This window comes from Micrasema longulum, unplaced genomic scaffold (assembly GCF_059751315.1).
Source record: "Micrasema longulum isolate JH-2025_06_02 unplaced genomic scaffold, ASM5975131v1 h1tg001015l, whole genome shotgun sequence".
In the NCBI taxonomy this organism is placed as follows: Eukaryota; Metazoa; Arthropoda; class Insecta; order Trichoptera; family Brachycentridae; genus Micrasema; species Micrasema longulum.
Window position 1 is genome coordinate 412,948 of NW_028278203.1, and position 19,027 is coordinate 431,974.

At 31.4% G+C, this 19,027-nt stretch overlaps 1 long non-coding RNA gene across 1 annotated transcript; it reads right to left on the reverse strand.

Annotated features, from left to right (window-relative positions):
* Positions 1–6,114: 6,114 nt before the first annotated feature.
* On the reverse strand, positions 6,115–18,770 carry LOC148277553 (uncharacterized). The gene is made up of 3 exons (XR_015823440.1): positions 18,638–18,770; positions 17,064–17,207; positions 6,115–6,390 (listed from the first exon to the last, which is right to left on the reverse strand). It is a non-coding gene; the product is annotated as an uncharacterized LOC148277553 (long non-coding RNA).
* Between the last annotated feature and the right edge of the window lie 257 nt (positions 18,771–19,027).

The following is a 19,027-nucleotide window of genomic DNA, read 5'->3' on the forward strand; positions in this document are numbered from 1 at the left end:
AGAAATGCCGTTTTCGTGATGGACACCATTTTAAGAAGGTGATAAATACAGTTTTTTGTATGAAAGCGGTCTGGCTGTTTTTAGCAGAACATAGAATTGACCTTACTGCACCCGATAACATCAATATCTTATTTTTTCAAAATTGTGGGACTGGCTGCTTTCTGCATAACTGCGTTCATTATTGTTTCGTCTTGTAAGGGTATTTTCTAACGAATGTAAAGATTAAATGGACTGAGGGTCCTTTGTATCTATACACTTCTAGGTACTTAAGTAATAACGTATTAAGTTCAGCCCGTACAATGATTATAATTATGGGAAAACCAATAGTTAAGGGTAAGGCCAGGTGTTTATTTAGTGATAGGGTAATTGTAATTCTCCGAATTTTTAGTTCTAGGGTTTGAAAATAAAGTAAACGATTTTAAGGAGACTCAAATCAGTATTTGATTTCAATATTAAAATTACAAATTTTATTTTTGGCTAGTAAAATAATGTATTTTTTACTGTCTTTGAACAGGGTTACTTACATTAAAAGTAACTCTATATTATTATTAATTTTTAAAGCATTAACTTTGTGGTCAAACAGTTTGTTGAATGTTACTTATTTTATTTATTTTTATTTATTAAGGAACAACAACAGTTGTTATAATAGAATACAAAATATAAAAAATAGTACATAAATCCAGTTACAGTTTTTCACAAATATAATGAGAGAACATGTTACACAGTAAAGAGAAAAATAATATATTATATAAGACAATATTTTGAGTGTGTCCAAATTTTTGTAGACAAGGACTGGATTCAACTCCCTGGGGAGCTGTTTATATTAACATAACAACAGAGATGAAGAACATTTAAGAGAAGGTAATATAGAAGTCCAGGCATCTGGAATATTGTTGATAAATTACCTGGTCCATGAAGAAGTATAGAAATTGATAAAATAATATTTTCAGGCGTTGCCTAGTATGTAGGTGAAACAATTCAATTAGATGAATCTCACCCGCATAAATAAAGGTTTCAGCTCTTTAACTTCACAACCATCAACAGATGAAAGAATTCAAGGAATATAGATGTTCAAATATAGGCAGAATGGTGGATGTTACACGGTGTGTAAAGTGGCCACTTAAACCAGCCATTGACAGGTCATAAGCGCTGTAGATGCCTGGACTTCTATATTACCTTATCTTAAATGTTCTTCATCTCTGTTGTAATATGTTAATATTATATAAGACATGAGAAAAAAAAGAGCTCGTAAGAAGGTTAAGGGATGAGGAAATAGAGTGGAGGAGTGGAGGAGAGGGATTTTCATAATATAGTTGACCAATTCAAAATTTTGATATTATAATAAAATAAACATAATTAAAGAAACATAAACTTATTACACACTGACAAATGTTTTATTTTAAAGTGTTTCAAAAAGCTTTTTTTTGAAGTCACACAATTTTGTATTAAAAATATCTAAATGGGGACAAAGTAAATTAAATTTGAAGTAGCTACGATAAACAAACGAGTTTTGAACATAATTTTTTTTGGGCAGTAAATTATAAAAAAAATGAACTTGTCATGTTGACTTTACGGGACAATTGATTGAAATACGCTCCAAGAGATATGGACTATAGATAAAATTGATTAAAATTTTGAAAAGGAAAGACAGATCAGAAACGCTTCTACGTTTAGTAAAGGAAGTTAAACTATGAAAGGAAGAAGAGTCTTCATACGAGTCAAAATATGTAAGAGATTTACGATCCAGAAGTTTAAGGAATCTATTCTGTATTCTATCTAGTTGTGATATATAAATTGGATATCGAGGATAACCACTTATAACCACTTACCGACTCTCCTATGTCTATCGGTTTTGAGACGTACCCGTCACTTCGTTAATTGTCTTAACAGTGGCGAATGGTGATTTTATTTACTGGTAAGCTATAAAAAAATATCATGTATTTGTACCTACATAGAAGGTACATAATATACTGTAAGTAATATATACTATAAATTTATTTTTTTCTGTGATACAACAACTCTCATCCATGAAATCAACTCAAACGATGTAACTTCGTGATATATTATATTATATAGATATTTATTAGGCCTCCTGGCCTGTTGTGGTGCAAAAAAATGTAATGTAAAAATGTAATGTAATATTTATCATTACTTTAATACATAACTCATTAAAAAATAAATTGAAAATAGCACTATGAATTTAGTCGATATTAGGTATTTAATTGAAATGTCATCTGGCCGAATTGTTCTAGAAATTAATAGTGCTAAAAACGGCCGCGTCGAGCGCCGTATGTCCTGCAATATGACGCATGAAAGTAACTATGGTTTTATGTCAAAAGTATTATTATTATTATTATTTGACACTTTATATACATATACAATAAATATAAATATAAGGGCGGGCATATTGCCTTAAGGCAATTTCTTCCTACCTACCCAAACCGTTCGGTTTGAGAAAATTGCGTCCCGTAGTTCTGACGAACAGTCAGCATCCGACGTCCAGGATGTCGAAAACCTGATGCCTTGTAAAGCAGGCAAGCGTGGTTAAGGCTCTCAGGAGGCATCCGCAGCACATGGCCATGCCAACCGTATCGCCTTTGCTTGATAACGGTTGTCACCAGAGTTCTCTAATTGCTTCATTCCTTTCAAAGTCAAGAAGTGTATCGGAAGAAATGTTCTCCTATAAATTATTGTTTTAGTTTTTGGCGATCATGGCTCGATACGTTCATGTTAATTAACGGTTCGCTACATTCAGCACTCACTACACGTGTTTTGTGTGTTGTGTTTATGTCACGCCAACAAACACCGCAAACAATATCAAAACAATGCGGTTTTGTGATGAAAAATATTATTATTTATATTTAAATTTATTTCAACAGACAGGGAATTTTTTTTGAGAAGGGAATATGGAAGTCTAGGCATTTACAGGGCTTATGACCTGTCATTGGCTGTAAATGCCTAGACTTCCATATTCCCTTCACAATTTTTTTTCCCTCTCTGTTGAAATAAATTTAAATATGAACAACTCCCTAGGGAGGAAATCCAGCCAGTCTGCAAGCATTTGGACATAATCAAACATTATTATCATTTAATTTAACAAATAGAAGCCCTTTAGCTCAATCATAAATAACCATCGACGTGCTAATAAGCGACGTGATAACAATTTCTCACCATGGTTGTTGTGGTATTCGCGATCACAATGAAACATCCTTGAACACCTAATATTAAATGTTAAAATATTTACGTTTCGTGACGCATATTCCTGCTGCGCAATCACATGTTTGAATTTCACCGGTGTAGTTATGGAAAATATTCCAAAACTGCTATTTTTATTTATTTATTTATTATTTATCATGCTATTCATTGCATTTAGCCGGCGGTTGGCAAGCCGAATGTCAAAAAAAGCAGTCACCATGGTAATTGTAATTTAATTTTCACTTTTTTGTATTAGATACTCCTTACTATTTTGCAAATGCAATATATTGTATTATTTTTTTATAGTAAACGCCGACTTTTCGCCAAATGAACTGTATTTATTTACGAGGAAAACAAAAAACAACCCGACACGAGCGTTGACTTAGAGATTACACACGCGTTGACGTATGACTGCGATAACTTAAGCATGTTCATTATTGTTCATTGTGATCGCTCAAATGCTTAGCATGTTTTTAAGCACGTCGATAGTTATTTGCGATTGAGTTACAGGGTACTCTGATGGGAAGTTAAAATTTATCTTTAATTTTATCTACAAAGTAAAATTAAGTTTTCTGTATGAAAAATAGAATATGTTTGCATTTTTTTTAAACATATTCACAATTACCGGTTACCGACGAAGATACTTTGAATTTTCATACAAACATACACACTTTCGTACATAAATATCGATATTAGTTTATATCGATTTAGATAGCCGTTCATAATCGCGGCCTGAGCGCTGTTTAAGATTGAAAAAATAAAGGATAAACTTGAAAACAATGTCATAGATTGCTCTTACTTACAAGTTCTCCGGAATATTTTGTACCAGGGGCGAATCGTCAATATAAGCGATTATGCGCAGTTTACCATTATATTTTACTACCGATAATAATATTTAATAGTAATTATATTAATGGTAAAATAAATACTATGTATTATAAACTACCGTACCCGTTTGTAAATTCTTATAAAAATAAATATATATATCGGCGCCTAGCAACCAGCCCATTCCCAGCAAATGAAGAAACTAGCAGATTACATTAGCTTATTTCTGTATACAAATATGTATACTGTTGCAACAGAGATGGAAAACATTTTTGAGAAGGGAATATATAAGTCTTGGCATTTACAGGGCTTATAACCTGTCATTGGAATGGTTAAGTGGTCAATTTAAACACGTGTAACATTCACCATTCTACCTATATTTGAATATCCATATTTTTTACATATTTACATCTGTTAATTTTCATCAAGTTAAATAATCGAATCCTTTATTGATGCGGAGGAAATTCATTTGGCTGAATTATTTCACCTACATAATTAATAGGCAACGCCTAAAAATATATTTATACTAACGACGATGTTTAGTGCTACGGGAAATTGGATATAAAACAAATTATATATTAAAAAAAAGTTTATTAAAAAATGAACTACTTTGAACTACGTCGTGTTCGGTAGTGTTGTGATAGATTTCCAGTTTCCAGGAAGTCAACTCACCATTCAGCAGAACTCACCGACAAGAACTTGTGACGTCGGACGGAGTAATATAGCGCTTATAGTACGATACATTTAAAAAAAAAACTCTGGCTTAGTCTATTAACAAATAAAAAAATTAAAACCATTGATTAAACTGCCTTATTGATCATTTTTGTTTCATGAAGGTAAGATAATCAGTCTGACGCTTCAGGTGTCAGTCTAGGGACCAGAAGTATTCTAGTGTGTAAGCACCCATTTGAATGATTATTTTATGTTTACCATGTCGCGGATCGAACCCGAGACCTCTCGCATGGTAGGCAAACGCGCCGGCTATTTGACCATATGTATTTCAAGTTACCGACATTCCGAAATACGCAATGCAAACATTATGACAGGAGTTGATAGCAGATTGTGTTCAAACAGTCTGCTGAATTATTATTAATTGCTTTTTTGCAGTATTTTCAGAGTCCAGTATTTAGCTCCGGAGGCCAAGTGACCCTGAAATAAGCTAAATATTTACACTGTCAAATTACTACGCCGAGCTCTATTTATTTTTCCACACACCTCCAGCCGAAGAAATATCTTACTTTCTGTAATCTTATTTCAGAACTAAATTCAAGAGACAAATAAATTTATTTATTTATTCACACAAATACAATAAAATATTAATAATAACGTATCGCAAACTCTATGAGGCCAAAGGCCTTGTGTTGAGTTGGAATACAACATAATGAAAAGTTTAAGCACGTACATAATTAAATAATAGCAAAAATTAAAATTAAATTTTAACCCATTAATATACATATATTTCAAAGGGCATCTGGACAACACGCTTAATAGTATATAAATCTATGCAATATCTCGCAGCAGTATCCTGCAATGGTCTCTTCCCTTAGACAAAATCCAGATTTGTACACTCTTTCTGAAAATAGTTTTCGTTTTGGAGAACTTAATATGTTCATCCAGTACATTGAACACTCTTAGGACCACAAAAGAGAATCTTCTCTGAGCAAACGTCGTGCGTGTTTTTGGAATTAAATAATTCAAATTTCAGGAAAAGCGCGTACGAGCATTCTGCTGGGATCTACTCTTGTAGCCGCATGACGTGAAATGTGTCAATGACTCTTTTAAAAAAAAATTGTCCAGTACCTGCATGGATTGGAACAATGTCAATAAACTCAATGTTAGTAATTTCTAAAAGACAGAATATTCTGGAGTTCAGACATTTAACAAAAAAACAGAGGCACACTGCTAAATAATTCATTTTCTATAACTTATAAAATCTGTAATATAATTTAGGCCAGTTATATCAAAATAAATTAAAATTGACTGATTGAATAATAATGGTTATGGTTTAATAATCATAGTTTATTAACAAAAATAACAATTAATTTATCTTTTTATTATATAAATAAAACATGAGTGATACTTTCATCCACAAATTTGGAATATCCAGTGACCGGTTTCATCGCTTTCGCGATATCTTCGAGACTGGTATCTTTATTAAAGAGTTAAATGTATTTATACAAAACAGAGGTAAGGATAGATAATTCAAAGTTATATGTAAGTAAATTAAATAAAGTTATTTTTATCTTAAGGATCATTATCAACAAATTTTCTTTGGGTTAACTAATGAGTTGATATAATGCTATTTTAATGAGTTAAACTATTTTATTTTATTTTTAGTGTCCCATCCTTCGTGAGTGTGGTTAATGATTTCTGAAAAACAAAAGGTAAAAAGTCATTAGTAAAATTATATTCCAAATTTGTGGATTAAAGTATCACTCGTGTTTTATTTATATAATAAATTACAATGAACTTCCATTAAGAATTTTCATTTACAAACTTAAATGTTTTAATTAATTTATCAACTACATACACAATTAGGTAATAGATTTCTCTGGATTATGTCTAGTCTGCTTAACTAGGTGCAGCCTGTTTTAAGGCAGACATTTTTATAAAAATAAACAATAACATTACTACCTACTAGTTTATTTAGTCTACAGTTATACAATATTAATTTATACCATTTATTATTTAAGAATGTATTTTGAGTAAATTTTTCGATATTTCTCGACCTAAACCCAGCAACCAATTTTTTACAAATATATTAAATTGAATCCGGGTCATGGTTTTGCAATGTTTGAGGTAACATATTAATTATTTTGATATGAATTTCTTCTAATTATTAGTCACTTTCACACAAACAACGGCCACAAAACAACGTCTCTGTCTTCCTTGTTAAAAAATCACTTTCATTCGTATAATTATTCTTCGCACAGTAAGGATAAATATTTTTTGCATTAAAATCTAGCATATTCATATAAATTTTACTTTCCAAGTCCGATGTGAAATTGTCCGTTCAAAGATTACAAAAAATACAACTTCATCATTTAAATAAATAACAGATATATATCAAGTCTTGTATCCTATGTAGATTGGTGTTACACCACAGCCACACAAGAGTTAACATGCAAATCCTACAATACACCTTCATTTTTATTATCACTGCACGTTGGTGTTAGCTTCTAATAGCACGTGTCCTATCAGCACGTTGGTTTTTTGCTATTACTGGGGTGAAGGTGTATACTAAGGTTTGCATGTTGGTGTAGTTAGTATCCTCAGGACCGATCCGGATCCGTTAAACAAAAAAATGTCGTTAGTGGTTATATGTATTTTTATTAATACCCATTCCGCACAGGGCACTGCATTTGTAAACTAAATGCGGGGAATTTCGATCATATGTTACATGAATGTAATGTGATCAGTCTTACCCTTCAGGTGCCAGTCAAAGAACAATTAACTATCAATATTTCACGTCCATCTTTAAAAGAATCGAACCCAGGACCTCAAGTATGATAGGCGAACGCGTCAACCGCTACACAAAAGGGCGGATTTATCTTCGCTCAATTTCCTTGTTCAGGATTTTTACTTGAGAGCCGTCATCGAGTCGGAAACATTTGTCTTAGGTTCTGCTTCTATTTCACACACTAAACTGTACTCTTCATCCGTCTGGACTCAGGTTTATAGTACTATTGCTTAAATTGTTTTAAGAATCTAAAAATTCCATGCTCGAATTTTTTTTTAATCTTATGATCCTCTCTTCATAGTAGTGTAGATATTTAGTCAATTTTTGTTTTAAAAAAAAAAAAGTGTACATATATAGATTAATATAGATACCTGAAATGTGTCAATATGCCTATTATTTATTTTCTCAAACTGAACAGTTTGGGTAAGTAGAAAAAAATTGCCTCATGGAAATATGCCCGCCCTTATATGTATGTGTATATAAAGAGTGTAATCAATAAATATGTTTTAAATTTATTGCAACAGAGAGGGAAAATATTTTTGAGGTGGAAATATGGAAGTCTAGGCGTTTACAGGGCTTATGAACAGTCATTAGCTAGTTTAAGTGTCCACTTTATAAACTGTGTTAGATTTATCATTCTTCCTTTGTTTAAAAATCCACAATTCCTTTTCTCTTCCATGCTTCACAAAAGCCAAAAGATGGACGAGTTGAAGAAATGTGAATGTTTAAACATAGCCAGAATGGTAAATGTTACACAGTTCCCTGTTTAAAAATGTTTTCCCTCTCTGTTGCAACAAATTAAGATTTTAGTAATTCCCTATGGAGTGAAATCCAGCCTTTGAGCACACATTTGGACATACTCAAGATACCATGTATTATTGTTACTTAAATAATAAATATCTATACAATATATTATTTATTTATTTATTTAAACGCCTTTTAGGCTTTTAAATGTTTTACATACGTATATACAAATAAAGACAGACACGTATTTTACAAAGAAGTAGCAAAAAATATATAAATGATTTTTAGAAGAAAAAGAAAAATATCAAAATATCATCTTTACATATTAGTATAAAAGTGGAAAGAAGAGAAGTGCATTTTTAAATATGAAGACAGAAATGAATTTTATACAAAGAAAGGAGCAAAAATAAAGATGAATTGAGAAGAGAAAGAATAATAAAAATTAAAAAATAAAAAAAAATCATTACATATTAGTCGAAAATGTATGAGGATACATAATAATACAAACATGTATTACAGTGGATTATGTACAATAAGCAGGTTATAGGACGGAATAGACTATCAAACTAAAACTATAAACTAAAACTAAAAAAAATATGAAAAATATTATCAGCGTAACGATTTTTTAAAGTTTTGTAATTTCTCCGCATAGTGCCAATTCTAATGTATGGAATTGGAAAATAATGATGAAAGTAGGTTAAATGCTGTCGAAATGCGATCCTTCAGGCTAATGTGTGGTAAAACGGTGTATGAAAGGTGCACAAATGTCGAGATCCGTGAACTGTGTAAGGCTGAGACATGCAATATCGACAGAACCAAGAAAGGGGCGCTGCGTCGGTTTGGACATGTAGAGCGAATGGCCAGTGAAGAACGGTTAAAAGGATCTACGATGCAAATGTTGATGGATGCAGAAAACGAGGAAAGCCGAGAAAGACATGGCACGATCAAGTTCATCAAATACATGAAGATGGACATGTCAAGAGTAGGAATAAAAGACATGCGTGCAGAGAAGATGTATGAATGTAGAGGAAGCGATGTCTGTATGCAAAGACATGGCGTTATATGGCGTTCTATCCTCTCTGCCTACTACTATGGGGAACAGCGTGATGGTTTGTTGATTTGTTTGTGACGTTACAAGTTCTTGTCGGTGAGTTTTGCCGATTGGTGAACACTATTATCGGTTTATCCGAGTGGACTTGTGACATATATATATATATATATATATATTTATATATTTGGATAATTTATATAGCGCCATTTTTGATCAAATTACCTCAAGGGCGCTGTACAATAAATAAATATCCCAGCACGTCTTGCAGCTACAGAGCGCACGGACAGTAAGAAATCTAGCCCCTTTTTACATTTTTTTATATTTTGCAATGATGTTTGGAGTTTAAGTGATATTTAAAAAAACGAAATTAAAAACAAATTTAGAATAATAAAACTTAGGTTACAACAAGTCTTGCAGCTACTGAGCGCATGGACGGTTGGAATTCTTGATCCCATTTACTAAATTTAGATATTTGATAGTTAATAACATTTACCTTTTGAAGCTAGGTTACTAATCGTCTCGCAGCTACAAAGTGCATGGACGAATGAAATTATAGCAACTTAAAAGTATCAATAAATTTACAAAAATAAACATCGAGCATAATAGTAATTTTTAATAATAAATATTTTTGATTATTTACTCATTATGTCGCTATTGCTGATCGCAAGCTTTTGATCAGCTCTCCTCGTAATTTTATCGCCCGAGCGATCTATGCATGACCCATTCATTGTTATGTATCTAGGTTTATATTTTTGTATATTTGTTCAGATTTTCAACTTCCGTCCGGAGTAAGATAGCGAGGAAGTGTTTAACTAAATCTCTTTGTTTCACTCTAAACATTACTTTCTACATTCTCTCCACTTCACGCTCGATTTCACTAATCGTCTACTTAACCCCTTCACTGCCGCTGAAATTCCCCAACTTACAGTACTAAAAAATTCCTCTGGAGACCGGTGCTGTAAGCTGTCGCGTCGTGTTACATTAAGCAAAAGCGGACACATTTTTCAATACATGTGTTTAAAGACAAAAAAATTACACATGTATGTTTTTAATATACGCGTGTTTCAGTGCCAGACTGTGAAACTTCAGAGGAATATTTATTTATTCATTCAAAATTACGCTCATTTACATGTTCATGGACTTATTAAGGCTTTTCAGGCTGTGCCCATGTTCAGCTATAATAATCAACAATAAAACACATAGTAAAATTAATTAATACGCTTTTGATATTGTTTTAACCTGTATTGGGTACATATATTTTGTTAATTTTAAAAACTTTTTTATTCTTGTAATTTTTTAACATTTGCACTCTCCTACTCGTTTAGCTTATATGTAATACATGTATGTAATTTTTAAACGTTTTTTATTTTTAATTTTTCTTTTTCTTTCATATATTATATTATGTATATATCATTGTGAATTAATTTCTATACCTTGTATTATGTTTATTTTGTAAATTTTTTGAAACCTTTTCATACCGTTTTAATTTGTAGTGTATCATAATTTTAATTTTGCTTTTGTAAATAATGTTATAAATAGTTTAAAATATAAAAACGTCTGTGAATAAATATTGTTATCTGCATGTTCCTTAATGAGTATTTTACAAAAACTCCTTAAGAATATTATATAAAACTATGTTTAATTATTATATTTAAATAAATTTCAACAGAGAGGAAAAAAAAATTGAGAAGGGAATATGGAAGTCTAGGCATTTACAGGGCTTATGACCTGTCATTGGCTGGTTTAAGTGGCCACTTTACACACTGTGTAACATTCACCATTCTGCCCATGTTTGAACATCCACATTTCCTCAACTCTTCCATCTGTTGACTTTTGTGAAGTAAAAGAGCTGAAACTATAATTAGACTGATCACTTTGCTTCGATCATGTTACAAGTTACACTGCAATTGTAGAAGAAATGCAATGCCCTATGCTCCTTCGGGTGCGGATAAAGAAATGATGATAAAATTAGAGCCGCATTTTAATAAATGTTGGGAATCGCTGAAATGAATTAACAATTATTAATTATAGCGAAATGAGCTAAAAACTAAAAGATATTTTCGTATCTAGTGGGAGTCCGTTTTTACGTAGGTAACACGCTCTTATTTTCTATCCAGAATAAAGAAGAATCTTCGAGTAACCTAATTTTCATATTTTCAATTTTCAATTTGCGCAAAGTAACAAGAATTTAAAATACTTCCAAGAGTAATACAATCTTACTTAAAAACTATAGTTTCCTAGGAAAGTGGTGCCGTTTATCTAGCGGCCGTAATATACGGTGATGCGGTGGGTGCGATAAGACGGCCTTGTCTAAATTAAATTGTTAAAGGTGTCTAGAGATGTAAACTTAAAAAAGCGGTGTCGTTATCAATTTAGCGGCAGCTTATTTGTTTAAAATTTGCGCTGGAATAAGCGCCCATGGTCTTTCATATTTTTCAGCAGTCATAATGTAAAAATTAATTACGTTGAAATAATATAATTTTATATTGAAAAACTTTTTTTAAACCAGTTGACATGGTATTAAATAAACATTTATGGATTAGTATATAAACAGGTCATTAATTAAGATATAAAAAGTATGTTCAAAACAACTTATGTTACAACATAAAATAAGAGAAAATATACAAAGTAATTATCTCTGAGAGATGAGAGACAAGAAATATTATATATAATAATAAATGATAAACTTTTCATATATCATAATAGATGAAAACTTGATTTTTTTATAGTTGTAGGATTATGTTGTTGAGGGTGGGAACTTGTACCCCAGTTAGAGATTGAATGGTATCTTTTATTTATTTATTTAACACTTTATATACATACACAATTTATAGACATATAAGGGCGGGCATATTGCCTTGAAGCAATTTTTTCCTACCTACCCAAACAGTTCACAATAGCATAGAAAAAGTAGACGAAGAAATAATACAGACCAGAGACAACAATGAAGAGTTTTTCTTGAAAGAAATTACTGAGAATGGCCTAAAAGTAATTCTTAAAAACATCAAATCGAAACCAAGCTCCGATGGATTTACTTTTAAAATATTGAGAGATGCTATGCCAGTAATTGGTAAATACTTAGTTGATGTAATTTATCAATCTATAAAAACAGGGACAGTACCGCAGTCATTGAAAACACTTTAATAGTTATCCCAATACCAAATATCAAGAATACCAAAAAAACCGAGGAACTCCGACCTATCAACACGCTTCCAAAATATGAACAACTGATGGAGTTTATTGTAAAAAATCAACTTATTGAATTTCTAGACAAAATTAATATAATTATTGAAGAGCAATCTGGATTCAGATCATTCAATCATTCGCGTGAAACAGCTCTTAATACAGTAATTAATGACTGGAAAGAAGAAATCGACAAAAATAAATATGTATTAGCAGTTTTTCTAGATTTTAAAAGAGCATTTGATACTATTGATAGAACAAGAATATTAGAAAAATTAAAATTAATTGGAATAAGAGGAAATGCCTTAAATTGGTTTCAAAGCTACCTTAATAACAGATATCAAATAACGAAAGTTAAAAATATTATTTCAAATACGATAGAAAATAATTTAGGAGTACCCCAAGGTTCAGTGCTAGGGCCCATATTGTTTATCATATACATAAATGACATCGGTAAATCTCTAAAATATTGTAAAATCCAACTTTTTGCAGATGATGCACTAGTTTACATATCAGGAGATAATTATGATACAATGATAAATAAAATTAATAACGATTTAGGAAATAAATCAAAATGGTTAAAAGTAAATAAATTGAAATTAAATATATCAAAAACAAAATCTATGAATATTGGGAAAAAAATAATAACCCAGGGTTACAAAATCAATATTGATAATATGAATAAAAATTATGTGGACAAAATAAAGTATCTCGGGGTCTACTTGGATAGATATTTAAATTTTAAAAAACATACTCAACATGCAACAAAAACATTTAAAAAAAAAATCTTTTATGGGAAGATTACGAGATGTAATAGATTTAAAAAGTAGTATTCTTATATATAAAACAATAATATGTCAACACATAAATTACTGTTCTTCCATTCTTTTTTTATGTAATGAAGGAGAAATTTAAAATATACAAATTCTTCAAAATAAGGCAATGAGGATTATACTAAAAAAAATATATATTCTAATATAGAAAGAATGCACAAAGAAATTGGCTTGCTCACAGTAAAGCAACAAATTAAATATAATGTGGCAATTTTTATACATAAAATAATTAAGGGGATGAATAAAATAAAAACAATAATAAAATTTAACCAACAATGTCATACATATGAAACAAGGGGTAAAAAAAAGATAAGATTACCAATGAGAAAAAAAACAGAATCTCAAAACTCATTTTACAAGGGATTGAAGCTGTACAATGAGTTACCTGAAGAAATAAAAGAAATAGAAAAAAAAAAAAAATTTAAAATTAATTTGAAAAAATATGTAATTGAGAAATTTTGATAAAAAAATTGTATTATTATTAAAAGTTTATATTAGTTCTTAAAATGATATGAACTAACTTAATAAAGCATAAATAAATAAATAAGTTCAGTTTGAGAAAATTACATTAGTCAATGGACATATTATATGCAGAATCTTATAATTTTATACACAAACTTATAGGCCACATTCATTTGTTCAGAATGTACTTAGGACATCACTCTTATGTCTTGCAGAATATAATGTATTGTATTCAATTTAAAACCATGACTTATTTCAGGTGAAATTATTAAACACGTGTGTGTGTGTCATCGATTATGGACTATGAACCCCACATAATCTTTACTCTTTACTCGCACATTATATATACAACTTTATGAATTTTTACAAAATTAATCAACATTTCGTCAATTTCTTTAGCTCACATCACGTTTGCACTCATTTTGACAGCTTTGACAGGCAAAAATGTTCACCGCTCCTTGAGAAAAAAGACTGGACGTGCCGCTATGGCGCCACCAACGTTTGGTGTTCTGCCCACAATCAACAAACGCTATCTAGGAAACCAGAGCTATTGGTTTGTACAGGCAACGTTTTAATGACGCCACCCACCGCCACATGACGGCCGCTAGATGACAGCACCGATCTCTTAGGAAATCAAGTTTACGTCTTGTAAGTTGCTTGTCAGTCAAAAATAGAGTGAAATCAACAAATAGCCAACAATTACCTATTGAAACTAGATCACTAATCGTCTTGCAGCTACAAAGTGCATGAACGAGTGAAATTCTAGCAACTGAAAATTATCAATAAATTTACATAACAAACATTGAGCATTAGTAAATTTGTAAAGTATTCATGCTAAAAAAGAAAATAACAAAAAAACTATACAGATAAAGCACCGTTTTAATACTATGGATAACAAAACAGATAAAAATATCCGAAGAGTAGCTTTCGTAGATTTTGGGTAGTCACTGTCGCAGTGTCGAACATATGGCAAACGAAAATGTGGTTGTTTGCTAAATTCCTGGAAGATGGATAATTGGCATGCTTTCACCTTTACAAATTACGCAGATAGGATATTAAGAGTAGGTGTGAGATATTGTATAATATATTAAGTGAATTAAACAGTTTTTGCTACAGTTCGTAAAATTGCCATTTGGTCATGATGTAGAATAACAATATCCGACAAGTCCTCCATATAATTCGCCAAACTCACAGCGAAAGGGCCAAGAAAGCGATAGAGTTAAAATTCAATTAAAATCGCGGATTATGAAATATAAATTTATAAAGTCACATTATTTTCGCCAACAATAAACGAGTTATGCACCCCAGTAATAACCGAAACAAATAGATTTTGGCATAGCCGAGATGGTACTATAAAAACGAGAGTGTTTATGTTGAGTGACGTTAGCAGGCGCTACTCAGGGTCAAACAGTAAAAACATTATATTAGTTATGGTGTCTATTGCTTACGCTATTTACATTTCATACCTTTTGATCCATCCCGATACAGTCCCGAGGTAATAACATCTCGAATAGATAAGGCGTCGGGTATTTACGAATATGCGTCTAGGGCTGTTATTCTTAACGCTCTCGCGGCCGTAGATAACGCTTTTATAGCTCGTTAATACAACAGAAGTATTCCTTTAGTTTATTAATTAATTTTGCATAAAAAAAGATTAAAGAAATAAACCTATTATTTCTAGTTTGTCAAATGGCCCCACGTTGCGTTGGGCGTAATTTGATAAACTAGATATAAATAATCTAACTTGAAAAGGTATTTCTGCTTTTATTTTCGTGGTTTTGCCCCTTTTCATCTTAGAACGCCAAATGAAATTTCTTATTCGTGGCCATTGATGAGAAATCTGGTGACGTAAAAAAAAGAATATGAAGGCTTTGAACGTTTAGTAATTAGTTTGGTGAATCGATTATGTCCAACTAAATAAATCCTACTCAGACGGATTCACTTTCACCTTTAATGAAGTACCTTCGTAATTCTAAACGTTTTTCATTCTTTGTTTCAAACTTTCAATGCTGGCTTTAGTTTTACGTATTTATTTACGACTTTTCTGCCATTTACATTTTTTGAATTTTTTTTTATTGGGGATATCAACAGTAATACATGTAAAAAAAGTTTAACAAAAAAAATAACCGGGTATAACCGGGTTGTGGCCCCGTGGTAGTATTGTGGACTCACGGGCCAAAGGTCCTAGGTTCAAATCCCACTCTACCACAACTCGATTTGCATTTTTCCAGCACAAGTTATTTACGGCTTTCAGGAAATGGACTGAAAATTTAAATATTTTAGTAAATAATAAGAACTCTGGTATTTCTCTTTTAAATATAAATTAAATATACAGAGAATAAAACCAATGACAGCTTTCCACAAAAATATATTAAATACACGTACAATACATACTTGTGTGTTTGTGTGAGTATAAGTGTGTGAGAGGGTGGGTGTTATATTGGAATGAGGGTGGACATGTGTGTAAATATTATTGCACAAGTGTCAAAAATATAAATATAAACTTCTTTAAATCAGGTTGTGATTTGTAATCCCTTGGCTAGTGTTGCGGACTCACCGATCAGAGGTCCGAAGTTGATTGAGACCCTAACTTGATTCCCATTTTCTGGGTAATCGATCGCCACGTGGGCCGAATATTGTGTTTTGAAAAAACGATCCTCAATGAAAAATAATCTAATTCAATCTTCCTAATGAACTAAAAACTATTAAAAGTAATATATCAATAAATAAATTTAAAGTTAATCTAAAGAAATTTTTTGTACTCTTGTAAATACAACATTAAATTTTAATTAGTATGAATGTATTATTGTTTTATGTTTTTTCTTTATATATCCTATGTTTTTTTTTTCATCTACTCGTAATTAAAATTATATAAACTCTTATACATAAATAACTAAAACAGTGTAAGTCCAAGAACAAGAATTAGTCTCTTTTATCGGAGAGTTATAGTGATAACATTTACTAGATGTGTAAAAGTAGATATGTTTAGAATTTTACAAAAACATTTACTTTTTATGAAATTTATGAATAAAAGATAAAAAAATGAAATTCCTCGGAAGACATATTCGCTGCCAATGGAAGTATTCTATTGAAAGATGTATTGTACTGAGCTTCTGTTTGAGAATTTCGACAGTCGAACGAATATTGTAGATGTTCTACTCAAATAGTCGGATGATAATGGTCGAAACGATGACAAACTATATCGTCCGCCAATCGAAACTGTCGTTGTATAAGCATAAATGCCAGTATTTAGTTTTTAGTTACTGTGTATGGCGTGCTAAAAAATAACATGTATGTTTTCCAAACTGACCTTTTCCGTTGACAACGTTGAAACAAACCGCTTTATTTAATGAGAAGGAAATTGCGTCATAATCTAGCGAAATCATCTCTTAGCGATTAGTTTTTTCGCAGTAACAAGAGATGTGTCACTGCAACGCGGCGGGTTTTTTGCGACCTGAAAATTGAAAATTCGCCTTTAGAACATCGAGACATTCAGGTATACCTAGTCGTACGAAAGAACATCGATATGATTCAGAAATAAATACAGTTTGCCGGTCTTGTGAATCGAGGATAAACAACGCGTGTAATTTGTAATGTTTAGTTTGTTTACTGAGAATACAGTAAACACGCAAACAAACAAATAAATGCCTTCAAAGGTTTTCACGTAATACAACATTGTTTCGCGAGGTAATTGCTACAACTAGATAACTTCAAAATCAGCATTTGTGAGTTGCCCACTTTTTTATCACCTATGAATGTTACAAAAAGACGAGTCATGCATTCAAATCATCATAAAATGACTATGAATCACGACTTGCCTATTTGTAGCATTGATATAGGAAGATACAAATATGTGTTTTTAGCGAGTAACTCAAAAATGCTGATTTTGAAGTTACCTATACTTCTTAAAATATAGCTTGATTAGAATGACAGCTGTCAAACTAATTTTATTAGTGATGGGAAATATACATATATATATTTAGATAATTTATAGAGCGCCGTTTTTGTGAAAATCACCTCAAGGGCGCTGTACAATAAATAAATATCCCACCACGTCTTGCAGCGACAGAGCGCACGGACGGTTGGGATTCTTGTTCCTCATCTCCAATTATGATATACAGCAGCTAGATTACAGCACGTCTTGCAGCTACAGAACGCATAGACAATAAGAAATCTAGCCCCTATTTACATTTTTTATTTTTTATTTTACAATAAAGTTTAGAGATTTAGTGATATTATTTTTTTTTAATAAAAAACAAATTTATACAAATAGAAGTTAGATTACAACAAGTTTTGTAGCTACTGAGCGTATGGACGGTTGAAATTCTAGACCTCGTTTACTAAATTTGGATATTTGACAATTGATAACATTTACCTATTGAAGCTAGATTTCTAATCGTCTTGCAGCTACAAAGTGCATGGACGAGTGAAATTCTGGCAACTTAAAATTATCAATAAATTTATAAAAACAAACATTGAGCATAATAGTAAATTTGTAAAGTGTTCATGCTAGAAAGTAAACAATAAAAAACTAAACAGATAAAACTGTTTAGATGTATTTCATTTCTATGTAATTAACCTTTATTTTTTAATTGTCTGTTTTACCTCTTATATGTATATTGTAAAAAAAAAAAACAAAATTTAAAATTAAAAAATTACTATACCATGTCTTCTCCCTTTTATGTACTTTTTATTTAATTTTTATGATATTCCCTTTTTTTTAGTATTTATTTTTTACCCTCTCCTTCTTATTCATAATAAATTAATGTGAAATCTGTAATTGGTCTTGGTTTTAAGATTTTGTTAAAAATCTAACTCGAGACCTCTTGCTTGGTAGGCAAACGCGTCAAATTCACAACTCGGAACAACCAAATTTAGACTTACGACAGTGTACAGTGTACGGTGTACCTAATCCGCCGGCTTAGTAAATTTAGTAGAGCCACGTTATTCTTCACGTCACCAGTCACCGGTCGCTGTCACCGAACGCCTCCCGCCTCGTGGTAGCGTTGTCGTCTTTAGATCACGAATTGTTTCCTAGGCCCCCCCGCTTAGCTTCGTCATCGCCACATATGCACGCTCTATATTAGATATAAATAAACAATTCTAATACAAACACATTAGTGTTTACTAACTTACACATACGAGTAATACAGTACACAAATCAACGGACCATTGTACCGGACGAGACGTCCTTGTCCTGCATGCATTTATATTAGTAATATAATCACTAAACATTCTCAGAATTGTACACTAATATACGTGCACACTGTTATT